Consider the following 15,392-nt stretch of genomic DNA (forward strand, 5'->3'; position numbering starts at 1 on the left):
CCACCCACACCATCAGACCAGCCTGCACACACCTCAACACCCAAGGGCAGCTCATCCAGACATAAGCACCACAGATCACACAAACATTCACCCAAGCAACACCCAGATGCAGACATGCCAACAGCCACTACCACCTCTGTGTCCCCCACCTCCTCGTCTCCCTCCTCCCTCCCTGTGACGTCTCTACTCACACCTGCATGCACACCACCAACAGCCAGTACTTCCATCACCAGCACACCCTCCAGTCCAGTCCGCACACGTGCAGTCACCACCCCCACTGCCATTTAAACGGCCCCTGTGTCCTCTCCCACTGTGTCTGTCACCCCCTCTTACAAGACACACAAACGCAGGCAGCCACCCACCCAACAGCCAACCACCTCACGACAGCCTCCAGCCCATGCACCTTCACCCAAGGACAGCACACCTGACTCTCCTACAACCACCTCCTCTTCCTCCACTCCCATAACCACTACACCTACCATTTACCTTGGTCCTAAAAAAGTTTACCTCTTCACTCTTGACCTCTTTCCCTCATCTGACCCCCCCCCCTCCATCTGCTAAGAGTCCCAAGAGCGCCTCAGCCACCACCAGCCCGGCTTCAAGGGTCACCGTAGTGCATGGATTTTGGAGTCCCCCCTTTGCCAGCAGTGATACATCGGTCAGCGGCAAGGGGACAGCCAGCCCCCCCCCTGGAAAGAGGACCCATAAAGTAAGGGGCCGCCGCGAGAAGACTGCCACACGGCTGCCCCCAAGGACCAAAGTTCTGCCACTTCACCTGCCACAACATCCAGGGGAGGCAAGGCCCAGAGAACCACATCGAAGGAGGGCAAGGGCAGCAGGGCCGAGAAGTCAGCCAGCAGGAGGGCGGACCAGGAGGGCCCCACAAGCCCCATCCCGGGTGTGAGGGAGGACATCCAAGGGCCCAGGACACCGTCACCGAAGGGTCCAGCAACTGCACGGTCGGAGGGCGACTGAGCAGGGAGTCGTGGCCAGGTCTGACTCCCTTGACTTACAGAACAAGCACCGCTGAAGAGGGCCCCGCCGTCCAGAAAGGCACCGCTGAACAGGGCCCCGCCGTCCAGAAAGGCACCGCTGAACAGGGCCCCGCCGTGCAGAAAGGCACCGCTGAACAGGGCCCCGCCGTCCAGAAAGGCACCGCTGAACAGGGCCCCGCCGTGCAGAAAGGCACCGCTGAACAGGGCCCGCTGTCCAGAAAGGCACCGCTGAACAGGGCCCCGCCGTCCAGAAAGGCACCGCTGAACAGGGCCCGCCGTGCAGAAATGCACCGCTGAACAGGGCCCTGCCGTCCAGAAAGGCACCGCTGAACAGGGCCCCGCCAGGAGGAGCACCGCTGAACAGGGGCCCTTCCTGTCAAGCACCGCTCCGCTGGGCCCTTCCTGTCAAGCACCGCTCCGCTGGGCCCCGCCGTCTCAAGCACCGCTCCGCTGGGCCCCGCCGTCTCAAGCACCGCTCCGCTGGGCCCTTCCTGTCAAGCACCGCTCCGCTGGGCCCTTTCTGTCAAGCACCGCTCCGCTGGGCCCCGCCGTCTCAAGCACTGCTCCGCTGGGCCCTTCCTGTCAAGCACCGCTCCGTTGGGCCCCGCCGTCTCAAGCACCGCTCCGCTGGGCCCCGCCGTCTCAAGCACCGCTCTGCTGGGCCCTTCCTGTCAAGCACCGCTCCGCTGGGCCCTTCCTATCAAGCACTGCTCCGCTGGGCCCTTCCTGTCAAGCACCGCTCCGCTGGGCCCTTCCTGTCAAGCACCGCTCTGCTGGGCCCCGCCGTCTCAAGCACCGCTCCGCTGGGCCCCGCCGTCTCAAGCACCGCTCCGCTGGGCCCCGCCGTCTCAAGCACCGCTCCGCTGGGCCCCGCCGTCTCAAGCACTGCTCCGCTGGGCCCTTCCTGTCAAGCACCGCTCCGCTGGGCCCTTCCTGTCAAGCACCGCTCCGCTGGGCCCCGCCGTCTCAAGCACCGCTCCGCTGGGCCCCACCGTCTCAAGCACCGCTGGCCCAATGACAGTGCCGGTTCTGTGTTGTGCTACTGTTCACGCTGCACTCTGGCCACCCTGCCTCCTTCATTGCCTGTGGAGACTGTTATCCACTTGATAGACTGTGGCTTTGCACTCCCCAGGATATGACAGTGGGCAAGCCACCCACTGTAGAGACTTGAGAGACTGTGGCTTTGCACTCCCCAGGATATGACAGTGGGCAACCCACCCACTGTAGAGACTTGAGAGACTGTGGCTTTGCACTCCCCAGGATATGACAGTGGGCAAGCCACCCACTGTATAGACTTGAGAGACTGAGGCTTTGCACTCCCCAGGATTGAACAGTGGGCATGGTGGCCCCTTCTTGGATCTGGCGTCGTGGACTCATGTGGCTGTGGTGCCCCCCCTTCCCTTCCCCCTGAGGTGCCTGTAGTTTTATCATCTGATGCCCCTGCAGTGTTCTCTCCAACGGACTCAGGTCTCCAGTGTGGTCTTTGCCCATGTGTTGATACACTTTGGCCCACGGACAGTAGAAATTTCAGTGACTGTGCTGGACTTATTGCCTCTATTTCTCGGTTACGCAATGTTTATACTTGAATTTTTTTGATTCATTTTCCTATTTTACCATGACTTCAATGAACCTATTTGATACATAAATTTAGTTTCTCACTTTAATTAGATCTTTTCATTATTCCGGGGGGTTTGGGTGGGGTCACTTTGACTTGGTGCTCTGCATTGGTGTGTAGATAGTTGGGGGGTGTGTGTATTGCGTATGTGTGTGCCCGTAACCCTTCCTCCTCCCCCCCTTCCCCTGTGTCGTAGGTGCGGTACTCACCGTTGTCGTCTGCGCCGGAGTTCGTACTCGTGGTAGATGAGCAGGTAGACGAGAGCAGGTAGGATGTTCAATTCGGGCTCCATGCTGTCCTCGTGGAGTGTATAGAGGTGAGCGTTTTCCCGTTCGTAGTCTGTTTCCACCGTGTTTTTATCGGCGGGGCTCCCGCCCCGGAAAAGGTGGCGGATTGGTGAGTTGTGATAGGGTGGGCCGTACATTGTCTGCCGCCTGCCTGTTGGCGGTGACCGCCGCGCTGTTTGTGTGTCCCGCCGTGGCGGTCGGAGTGTTAAAGTGGCGGGGTCTGTTGGCGGTTCCCGCCAGGGTCAGAATTCCATTTTTTGGACCGCCAGCCCGTTGGCGGGTTGGCCGCCGCTTTATCACCGACCGCCAGGGTCAGAATGACCCCCTTAATCATCTGCCCTACCTCTGGTCTTAGACCTTCGACAAACCTGATCACGAAATGCAACATGTCTTTTGGCTCAATTGCTTCCTTACCATTGTACTCCGTGAATGCTTTCAACAATCTTTCACAGTAGGTATGTATTGATTCTTTAGACTCTTGGACCGTTCTATCAATCTGCTGCCAATCAATGTTTTTGGGAGAAATCCTTGTCTTCAGGAACTCAATCACCTTATAATAATTTTTCATTACCTCAGGTGAAGGTGCACCTGTTACTTTATCCCTTTCCGGTTTACTTGTTGGCCAATCTACAGCCCTCTTACACTCGAACCACAAATCTGCCTGCACCACTATCTCCAATAGCGTGTTCAAGTCTTCCCACAAACATTTGGAAAGCTTCACAAATCTCTCTGTCTGTTAATACCACTGTACCGGCTTCTCTCTCAATTTTGGATAATCATTTGTAAATGACAATATATCACTCCTGTGCCATGGAACATGAACAAACTGCCGTCCTGGGATTTCTTTCATTGGAAGTATCTTGACCGATTCCCCCTTGTCAACACCTTCAGCCCCTTCTTGTGAATCCCATTTTCGTTTATCTTTTTTCTTTGTTCATCTACCTTCCCACTTATCTAATGCTCCCCAAATCTGCGCACTCTGCAGCAATTCTCTCAAGTGTGCCTTCATTCCATCTGATCTCATGTGTTCAAAATCCTTCGCCTCAAAATCTAAACTATAGCTGTGTTTCAAATGCTTTGTTTTCGCAATGTCAATGTCATGTTTTTCTGCTAGCTCTGCCAATTTCTAATGTATTTTACTCACTTCTCTTGTAATCTTACGGCATAAGTACCTCAGCTCTTCTTCTGTGTAGGATTCCCGTCTGTTCACACTTATTGTTCCCTCAACTAATTTGGTTGCTTCTATATTCAACCTCACACGATTTATCTGCTCATCGCATTTGGATGCATTTTGAGGTGTATGTAAACTATCTAACCACTCACTCAACTGCTGAGCTGACAGTCCCTGCAATTAAAAACTACTCTCATTTGGCACTGGTAGCTGTTGCACCACTGCACCTGAAGTGTGCGGTTTCAAAAGTCTCAAACTCTGACTCGCATTTGGGCCATTTACTGCTTCTGGAAGTGCTACAAGTGGACTAAGATCCATTAAAGGTCTAGGTCCATTGAAAGTTTGTCCTGCAGACAACATTAGCTGCGCAGGATCACTCACTCCCCTCCTAACAAGACTCTGTGACATTTCATTCTGCTCCCCTACATCTGACTTCTTTTGTGCAAATAAGGTTACCACTTGACCAACAGTAATTGGTAGTGATATTGCATCTGGAGTTGCCTTAACACCTGCACCTTGCAGGAATGTTACCCCCATTACCTGATTCATAACTGGTGTGATATCTGATTGAGTTCCTGTCAGTGGTGTAAACTTCGGTAGACCCTGTGCATGAGCTGAAGGCAATAACATTGGTGTCGGATCTGTCTGAATCAGCATTGGCTTCGGAAGCACCTGCTCCCTCAGCACCATTATGTTCGAGACTGTCTCAAGAATTGGCACATCTGGATAAATTCTCTGCATTGAAGGTGGATGTATCTGCGCTTGAACTACATTAGTAGTCCCCGCATTGGGTGTACTCTGAACTACCCCCGGTAATTGTCCCCCCTCTGCCTGTACAGCCCCCTCGGCTCCCTGGGCTTGTGACGGAGCAGCTGTAGGGGCAGTAGCATTAGTGCCAGGACCCCCTGCATAGGTTGTCAAAGGTGGAGGTCGATCTCTTAAAAGCTGCGTAATGAGATCCTCAACATCAGAATAATCATCATCCACATAGGACTTTCTCTTTTTCTTTCTCCCTCCACTCTCGTCCTCTTTGGCACTATCTTTCTTCTCTGTCTCATCTCCCTTTGCAATTGCAGGAAACAATTTGACCTCCTGTAATGTTGCCATTCTCCATCTCTTTTGCTCCCAACCCCATCTAGCTTCAGCTAATGATTTTTCTACATGCTTCATCCTCCTCTTGAACTTCATCTCTTGTTGTTGTCTGACCACTAGCTCCCAAATCGCTAAAGCTTCAAACTGTGCTGGTCTCGGTAATGGCTTCATATCGTACAATGACATTCGCAATTGATCCAAAATTCTGAAATTAAACGTACCATGCTCCGGAAACGCTAAAGGTCCCTGTTTTTTTGTTACCTTGCAAAATTGCTTTAACCATGAACACGGTGCCACACCTTGCTCCACCACCACAATATAGGCCAGAGAATCCTCCGTTAGGGTCAGATCCCCCACTGATGCCTTGATGTAAGTATCATCCTTCATCGCACTGACTTGAAAAACTTAATTTTACCTGCTTTGTTTACCTTTGATTCAAAATATGAAATTACTTTTTCTCCCAAGATCCCCTTCACCCGCTTACACCAACCAATTGCCTCTTACAGACGGCTGCCAATCCGCCAAGGGCTCTTCTCACTAACCGACCTATCCGCAGCGTGGTACACTCTGACGTCACACTCACACGCAGAGGCTGACAGAGCCTTGCGGCTCGTCCTCCTAGACTCGATTCACACAACTAATGCAAATTATTGCGCGCACTTACAAAAACCCAATAACTAAAACAAACCTGCTGGTTTACTACAGGAAGGGACACAATCGCTTCAGGGTCCTTACGGATTTTCACTAATGGCTCTCTTGGCTCATATAGCTATTCCTCTTTCTCAGTCTCCCACATTCGCAAGCAAAATTTGACCCGCAAATTTTACTCTCAACTGATCAATGGGTCTGTCCTGGTGGACATAGAACTCACCAAATCTCAGTCGAAATCTCTTTTACCCAATTATCACACACACCGACTTGTTGACCACGCCAGATCAACCTACTAAACCAGACAGATTACAACATATAACCAAGTGTCTCCTACACTTGTCAATTTACTCTGGAGTCTTAGACCACGCAGGGTCCGCACATCACCAACAACCACGTGGATAATTTTTTAGCACAAAGCGCCACACACATGTGAAGTTCGCTGACTTCCCTTCTGTCATACCATGGAGTACGCACACTCCTACTAACATCAACTGGAGTACGCAGGCTCCCTACTATACCTCGCATACCTCACAATTCACCTGCAATTTTCTTAAGCCTGTGCAAGCACAACCTACCATTTTCACACTACCACAAAATACACCAAAAATGTATCCAACTTTACTACCAGGATCCAGGGTCTGGGAAAGTCATTTCTGGGCTTAAGGGGAAATCATCTTTGGTACAATTGCCATTTCGGAAAAACCCAATTCAAACCTCATGAAATACAACAACTAACCCTAACTTAAACTACCACCATAACCAGTAATCACCACATAACTAGTTCCCCAAGGAAACAAACCATCTTCTGCTACCAAAAACTGCCAGCGCGCCGGGTCCTTAGTAAGTAAACTTAAAAGGGGACACGTATAGGTCGATGAACCTTTAGAATCGCATGGATTATCCTAGCCATGCAGCGATCACTGAACTAATAATCAACATCAATAGATCTATATCAAACACTTGAGAAACCACAAAAGAAAACTATATTAACCAGAAATAACCATCACTCATGGAAAAGGTTAACAACTTTTATTCCTTATTGATTACAATTCTAATCAATTTTTAATTGTATCTTTATTAAGCAATTCTTTTTAGTTCATCCAAAGAAAACACTTTTCTTAAAGGAAAACATGAGCAAAAATGTAAATCATAAGTCAGTGAATATCAGCATTAATGATGCAATTCAGCAAATCAATTTGTCAGTCATTTGTCACTGTCAACGTCTCCCCTGTCAGCCTACCTAACCAAGATTAGCATTGGCATGTGGGTCTTCATGCGAAAACAATTTGGTGAAAACATTAATTTGGAAAAATCTACCTAATGGAGAATTTCTATAAAACAGCGCAGTTGGTACCTAGAAGAAAAGGCACAAAGGGGCATATTTATACTCCGTTTGCGCCGAATTTGCGTCGTTTTTTTCGACGAAAATTCGATGCAAAACTAACTCCATATTTATACTTTGGCGTTAGACGCGTCTAGCGCCAAAGTTCATGGAGTTAGCGTAATTATTTTGCGTGAACACCTTCTTTGCGTTAATGATATGCAAGGTAGGCGTTCCCGTCTTAAAAAATGACTGCAATGCATATGCGTCGTATTTATACTCCCGGGCAAAAATGACGCCCAGGAGTGGGCGGGACTAAAAAACCCGCATTTGCGCCGGATTTTAGCGCCTGGGTCAGGGCAGGCGTTAAGGGACCTGTGGGCTCAGAATGAGCCCAGAGGTGCCCTCCCCTGCCCCCAGGGACACCCCCTGCCACCCTTGCCCACCCCAGGAGGACACCCAAGGATGGAGGGACCCACATCAGGGACATTGAGGTAAGTCCAGGTAAGTTTTTTTTTTTTTTTTTTGTGGCATAGGGGGGCCTGATTTGTGCCCCCCTACATGCCACTATGCCCAATGACCATGCCCAGGGGACAGAAGTCCCCTGGGCATGGCCATTGGGCAAGGGGGCATGACTCCTGTCTTTGCTAAGACAGGAGTCATTTCAATGGGGGATGGGCGTCGTAAAAAAATGGCGCAAATCGGGTTGTGGCGATTTTTTTGCCTCAGCCTGACTTGCACCATTTCTGGACACCCATACGCCATTTTCCCCCTACGCCGGCGCTGCCTGGTGTACGTCGTTTTTTTTAACGCACACCAGACAGCGCCGGCGGCTAACGCCGGCTAACGTCATTCAATAAATACGGCGCCCGCACGGCGCTTCGGAATGGCGTTAGCCGGCGCTAATTTTTTTGACGCAAAACTGCGTTGGCGCAGTTTTGCGTCAAAAAGTATAAATATGGGCCAAAATTTGTCAGTCACATTTTCATGGCTACCTATACAGGATGGATCAGCAACAAGTCAGTCTTCATCCCCAGGTCATCAATGGTCAGCTACGGATCAGGCTCACAGAGTAAAAGCCCAATTGTCAGTATCTCGTACAGTGTCTCCTGACGTCATCAACTTTCTCCTTGCAGTTCTGATTTCTCACCCCTTGTCATGGCTTTTTATCAGGGTCTCCCAGTCCATCCCACTAATTGCTAATTGGTCAGTCCGTCGGAAGTTATGACTCTAACCTAGAGTTTTTGTTTACCAAATCTTCAATTTTGCATATGCTTTATGTCCCATAAAACTGATTGGTTGTTCTTGTGATGATAACATCATCCGGCTCTTGAGGTTACAAAATTGTTGCATACGAGTCTCTAGTCAGTGCCTCTATTGTTCAAGTCCTGGGAAAGGACATTTAGCCTACACTACGCCTAATTGTATCAAATTGTCTTCATCATCTCCTGTTCGTTGGTACATTTGCAGAATGTTCTAGCTGAGCGACTTGAACTCTGAGTGGTTCAAGGTTGCCATCCCCGGTTACCAGTCCAGTGCAAGGCACTCAAATTCTTCATGTTCAGAGTAAGCAAGGCTCAGTAAAACAAGGCCCTTAGTCCAGCTAATTTAAGTACATGAATTAATACAAAACATAGGTTATACACTTCGTTATGACATATTGATACATTTTCTTATAGATTTTTTTTTCTATTATTTAGCATCTGTTAATACACATAGTGATCATTCTCCGAGGGCACATTATCAAATGTGCACGTTATTTTCTAAATTTTATTTCTCTATGCATTTTTCTCATTAATAAAACACACATTAATCATTAGCAATTTCTTTAATTAACATATCTGCTCCATCAATGCTAATCATGTTTTAGCATATTCCACTTGTTTTTAGGGTCAGAACAGATACTCTGGGTGCTATACAGCCTCGTCCCAGTGTTAAAAAAAATCCATATATCAGCAACAGCATTAGTTCAAATATTAGGGGTGAGCATGCAAAAAAATGAACTTTCTTTACAAGTTCGTACACCACCATAGCTATTCATAATACATTTACAACAACGTTTGGTGGTACCTGAGCATGTTCCTTTCTGTGAATGTTAACATTGTGAATATGGTACACTAGCAGTAGCTTAAAATGTCACAATGTATGGGTGTTGGAAAGTGAATTATTGGTAAGGGCAGGTAGGTACCAACACTTAGCAGTAGCCCACAACCCCAATAGGCACAGTCAAGGTCTTGGTAAATTAGTTCATGCTGAACCCTTGTTACCTTGGCCCACAAGCAGTTAGGCTTAACTTAGGAGAGAGGTGTATAAAGTATTTAGGCCCTCATTTGGACCTCAGCGGTCTTTTTTTAAGACCGCAGAGGTTACTTCGGGCCGAAGACCGCCAGTGCAGGGGGTCTCCCTCCAAGCGTATTATGACTGCTAGCAGCCCTCCGCCCCTTTTCGGACGGAGAGCCACTAGCAGCCATACTGGCGGTCGGCAGTGAAGTAGAGGCTGCTCCACCTCCACCGCCACGTCATCAGAACACCGCACACTGAATCACAACCCAGGATTCGGTGTGGTGGAGTTCTGGTGACGGGGTGCTGGCGGCGGAGCAGCCCCCATGGATCCCATTCCCTCACGGAGGATCACCGGAACAGGTAAGGTGATCGTCCGTTAGGGAAGGGGGTGGGGGGATGTTGGGTCTTGTGTGCATGCATGGGGGTGTGCGTGTGAGTGTGTAGAGGGGTTGTGTGAGTGCGTGTATGCATGCGGTGGGTGTATTGTGTGTATGTGATGAATATGTCTGTTTGCATGTATGTGTGCGTGTATGTGTATGAGTGGTGTGACCTTGCGTGTAGGGGAGTGTGGGGGGTGTGTGTGTGTATCTGGTGGTTCGGGGGCGGGGTGGGGAGGGGGTCCAACCACCTTTGGGGTGTGGTAGGGGGGTCGTGGGTGTTGGGGGAGGACTCTGGGGAGGGGGAGGGGGAAGAGAGAGGGGGAGACACCAGTCAGTGCCAGGGAACGTATTCCCTGGCACTGATAGTGCCTACTGCCATGGATTTTTTGGTGGTACAAAACCCCACGAAATACATGGTGGTATGCGAGGTCCTGATACCGCCGGTGGTCTAGTGACGGCCGCCGGGCTGAAGACCAAAGTCTCCAGCCCAGCAGTCGTTACCACCCTGGCGGTCGGAGTGTAGAAGTGGCGGTTTGGCATGGCGGTAACCGCCATGGCCGTAATGCCATTTTTCTTCTGCCGGCCTGTTGGCGGTATTAGCGCCACTTTTACTCCGACCGCCAGGGTTGTAATGAGGGCCTTAATATCCACAAAACAATAAATAAGTAAAATAAAAAACACAATAAAAAGTTCAACACCAAATCATAAAAATAGGAAATATTTGTATCTTCAAAACTACACCAAAATGTCAAAAATCCAATGTAGAGAACCAGAGATGTGAATTTTTTAAAGATTACAAATAAAACTAATGCCTACAAGCAAATAGTGCTCAAAGGGTTAATAAAAGGTCGCACTGGACAGGGACAAAGTCCAGAGTTCAGACCACTATGATTTAACACTGTTACGCTTACTTTCAGAAGTGTTTCTTGATTCAGAAAATTGGTCTCAGCACCAGCCAAGGGTTCAGAGGATCTGGTTTGCTTCTAAGGGCCTGGGACTCCAACTCCCACAATGCACCTTTTCAACTTATGGAGCTTTTTACAACAGTAGCTCCAAATTTCTCCAAACTTCTTACTCTTCTTCCAGAGGTCCTTTTGGGTCCTTGAAGTGTCCACAAATTTGATACAAGGTTCCAGAAGTTTTGAGTTGGCCCTTGGGAGTTGGAACTGTTGAAGCCAATATGTTAATTAGAGATATTAATTAGTGTTTATGCATTTTGAATAATAATAATAATAATAATAATAATAATAATAATAATAATAATAATAATAATAATAATAATATGTAGAGAAAATAATATAGAAAAATAATATGCATGTTTGAAAATGTGCCCAGGGAGAGTGGTCACCAAGATTCACGAATTATACTAAAAATGACAAAAAATATGTGAAATTTTGAAAATGGGTAATAATAATGTAGTAGTATGTCATATTGAGATATATAACGTATGTTTTGCATTATATTGTAGAGTTAACTTACCCAAAGTTGTGGCCTAGTTTTGCCAGGCCTCATGCAGAAGCTGAATTACTAGCATGATGTAGAGAAGCCAATGTGCTGAACTGACCCTGAACTGCTTATTGTTTAATAAAATCTGCTTAACAAAAATCCTATGCACAAACCGACGGACAGGAGATGGGGGAATCATAATTGTAACAAGGACTTTGTAAAGCAGACGAGATGTACTTCCGCAGGACTCGAACAATGGAGACACTGACTGGAGAAGAAGATGCAACATTTTTGATACATGACTAGCCGGATGATGAGGACATCATACAATGAACCAATCAACAGTCTGAGAATCATAAAATACTAGAATCCATAGATTTGGTGTAAAGAAACGCATGACTAATTGACCAATTAGGAATTGGGGGATAGGCTAGATGACTTTAATATAATGTTGTGACAAAGGGGGAAAACTTCAGAACTGATGGAGAGATGTTAGGGGCTGCCGTTGGAAGAGAGACCTTCGATATTGGGAAGAAGAGATTCGAGATTCTGTCATTGGGCTCATGCTCTTGAGAGCCTGATGCAATGCTGATTGATTGATGACCTGAAGACAAAGACTGACTTTGTTGCTGATCCATACCATGGATAGGTGCTAGCGTGCCTGGTCCTTGTAAGTAAACTTACAAGGGGACGCGTATAGGTCGATGAACCTTTTGAATCGCATGAAGTATTCTAGTCATGCAGTGACTATTGAAATCAACAACTAACATCAATAACTAAGGGAAACACTCTATGAAACCACAATACTAAACCATGTTAATAAAAAATAACCACTACTCAAGAAAAGATTTAACAAGTTTTATTCCCTATTGCTTACAATTCTAAGTCATATGTTAGTTCAAACTTTATTCTGATCAACTCTTTATTAATTCAGTAGTTAAAGAACATTGGCCCTCATTACAACCCTGGAGGGCGGTGTTAAAGCGGCGGTAAGACCGCCAACAGGCCGGTGGAAAAAAAAATGGAATCACGACCATGGCGGAAACCGCCAACATAGACAGCCACTTTAACACTCCGATCGCCACGGCGGTAGAAACAAACACTGCGGCGCTCACCGCCAACAGACAGGCGGAAGACAATGTACCACCCACACTATTATTACAGGCCAATCCGCCACCTTTTCCAGGGTGGAACCAACACAAACAAAAACACGGCGAAACAGGACTTGGAAGGGAAAACACTCACCATTACACATTCCACGAGGAACCAGGATACCATGGAGCCAGAACTCCAAATACTCCCTGCAATGGTATTCCTGATCCTCTACAAGGAGCACGAAAGACAGCGGCGACGACCACGGTGAGTACTGCACCTACAACACAGGGGAGGGGGGAGGGAAAAGAGAGTGACACACACACGCAACAACCCCACCCTCACCCACAACACCATACACACAAATACATGCTGCAACATTACTTTTACACCCCACCACCGACCTTTCAAGAACGCAAGGACAAAAGGAAATGAGTTGAACAATTGTAATAAATAAAAATCCATTAGTCAAAACTTGAAATACAGTATAAACAATTATGCACACCAACTACACAAGTCTGGATAGTGCACCATTCATAGTCCGTGGACCACTGGGCCCAAAATGCATGGGCGAGGCCCACACTCGATATCAGACTCCAAACGCAGAGAACACTGCAAGGGTATCAGATCGAAATGAAACTGGCACCTCAGCCGGGAAGGGAAAGGGGGGCACCTCAGCCGGATGAGTGCACGACGCCAGCTCCACGAGGGGGCCCCATGCCCACTCCTATATCCTGGGGAGTGCAAAGCCACAGTCTCCTAAGTCTCTCCAGTAGGTGGGTTGCCCACTGCTGTATCCTGGGGAGTGCAAAGCCACAGTCTCTCAAGTCTCTTCAGTGGGTGGTTTGCCCACTGCATTATCCTGGGGAGTGCAAAGCCACAGTCTCTCAAGTCTCTCCAGTGGGTGTGCTGCCCACTGCATTATCCTGGGGAGTGCAAAGCCACAGTCTCTCAAGTGGATAACAGTCTCCACTGGTTCTGGAGGGGGCTTGGTGCCCAGAGTGCTTCATCCTGCCACTGGCTGTTGGGTGGGTGTGAGGCTGCGTTTGTGTAGTTTGTGTAGTTTGGGAGGAGGGCTCACTGACACACTGGGAGAGGACACAGGGGATGTGTGAATGGTAGTGGGAGTGGTGAGTGCACGTGAGCGGTGTGTGGTGATGGGCGTACTGGTGATGGAGGTAGTGGCTGAAGATGTAGTGCATGCAGGTGTGAGTGGAGACGAGACAGGGGGAGGAAGGAGACGTGGAGGAGGTGGACACATTGGAGGCAGTGTATGTTGGTATGTGTGCATGGGTATGATGCTTGTGTGAGTGCCTGTGGGATGTGTGGTGCTTATGTTTGCCAGAGCCACCCTTGTGTGTTGAGGTGTGTGCATGCTGGTCTGATGGTGTGCTTGGGATAGGCTGAGGTTGGGTCTGGGTGGAGGAAGTTGGAGGGGGGAGGCTGGACACAGGGACAATGGCTGCCGTCAGTGCTGAGGCCAGAGCCTGAAATGCTCTCTGTTGGGCTGCCTGGCCAGAATGAATGCCCTCCAGGTATGCATTTGTTTGTTGCAAATGCCTCCCTACACCCTGGATGGCATTCAGAATGGTAGACTGCCCAGCAGTGAGGGATCTCAGGAGGTCAATAGATTCCTCACTGAGGGCAGCAGGGCTGGCTGGGGCAGGGCCTGAGGTGCCTGGGGTGAAGGAGATGCCCACCCTCCTGGGTGAGCGGCCACGGGACACACCCTGAGGGGCTGCTGGGAGGGCGGTGCTGGTAGGGGGGGTGGCAGCTGTACCTGTTGATGCGGGGGGCACGGAGGGGCCCGCCACCGCGAGGGAGCTCCCATCAGAGGAAGAGTCGCTGTCGCTGAAGTCACCTCCTGTCCCCGCCGTGGAGCTCCCCTCTCCCTCCGTCCGACTGGTGGCTTCAGACTCCATTGTCTCGCCCTCCAGGGCCATGTGGGATGCAGCTCCCTCCTGCTCCGGTGCCACTTCTCCTCCGCCTGATGATGCTAATGCACACAAGAACAGGGAGACCACAAAAAGGGGGGGGGAGACAGAAGAAATACATGTTCAGTGCATGCAAAACCACTACTGTTGGCGGACACTACAGACACAGCAGCCCTCTGCATTACGCCATGCACTTAGAGTTCCCTAATTAATCACAGGGACATGGGGTACAAGGCCTATGCCCGATTGCTGCACACATGAAAGTCACAGGAGCCTGACAAGGTGTAGTTGGCTCTTACCACTGGTGGGGTTGGGGTGCCACATAGCCTGCCTCACGAAGGACCTTGCCTACAAAACTCACCCTGGCCTAGGGGAACCCACAACTTACCTCCCCCACCCAGACACCTCGTAATGCGCGCAGAGTCAGCTGAATGAGAGTGTACTCACCCCCTTGTGGCTGCTGTGATGCCCTCAAGCACCCATCCAACTCCGGATAGGCCTCCGCCAGGATCCGGAACATCAGGGGGGTCATGGTGCGACGGGCACCCCTCCCACGTTGGGAGGCTAACCCCAGCTGGGCTTCCACTGTCTTCTTGCTCCAGCGGCGAATGTCCTCCCATATTTTACGTCAGTGGGTACTCCGTCTGTGGTGGACCCCCTGGGTCCAGACATCCTTGGCGATGGCACGCCGAATATCCTTCTTCTGGTGGGCGCTGACCTAGAGGAACAGTACAGGGGAAAAAGAAAATCTTTAACCTTCCGGACCGTCACAGTCATTGGCCCACGTTCCAACCCTTGCCCTGACGCACATACACTCACTGTCTGCTCATGCAGGCCTCAGTCCCCACCCCCGTATCTTCAATCCACACCACTCCAAACAGGCATTGCCCATACAGCATGCTCACAGCGTACTCACATGTTTGTCTGGGGGACCGTAGAGTAGCGTGTACTGGGGGAGGACCCCATCCACTAACTTCTCCAACTCCTCCGAAGTAAAGGCAGGGGCCCTTTCCCCAGACACATGAGCCATCATCGCTTCCAGACTGAGGTCATAGCAGCACTTGCAGTGTAGTCCTCTCCTGTCGAAGGTCAGGTATCAAGTGAGTGAACAGACAGAAAATGGCA

The sequence above is a fragment of the Pleurodeles waltl genome, chromosome 11 (assembly GCF_031143425.1).
Source record: "Pleurodeles waltl isolate 20211129_DDA chromosome 11, aPleWal1.hap1.20221129, whole genome shotgun sequence".
NCBI classification, from domain to species: Eukaryota; Metazoa; Chordata; class Amphibia; order Caudata; family Salamandridae; genus Pleurodeles; species Pleurodeles waltl.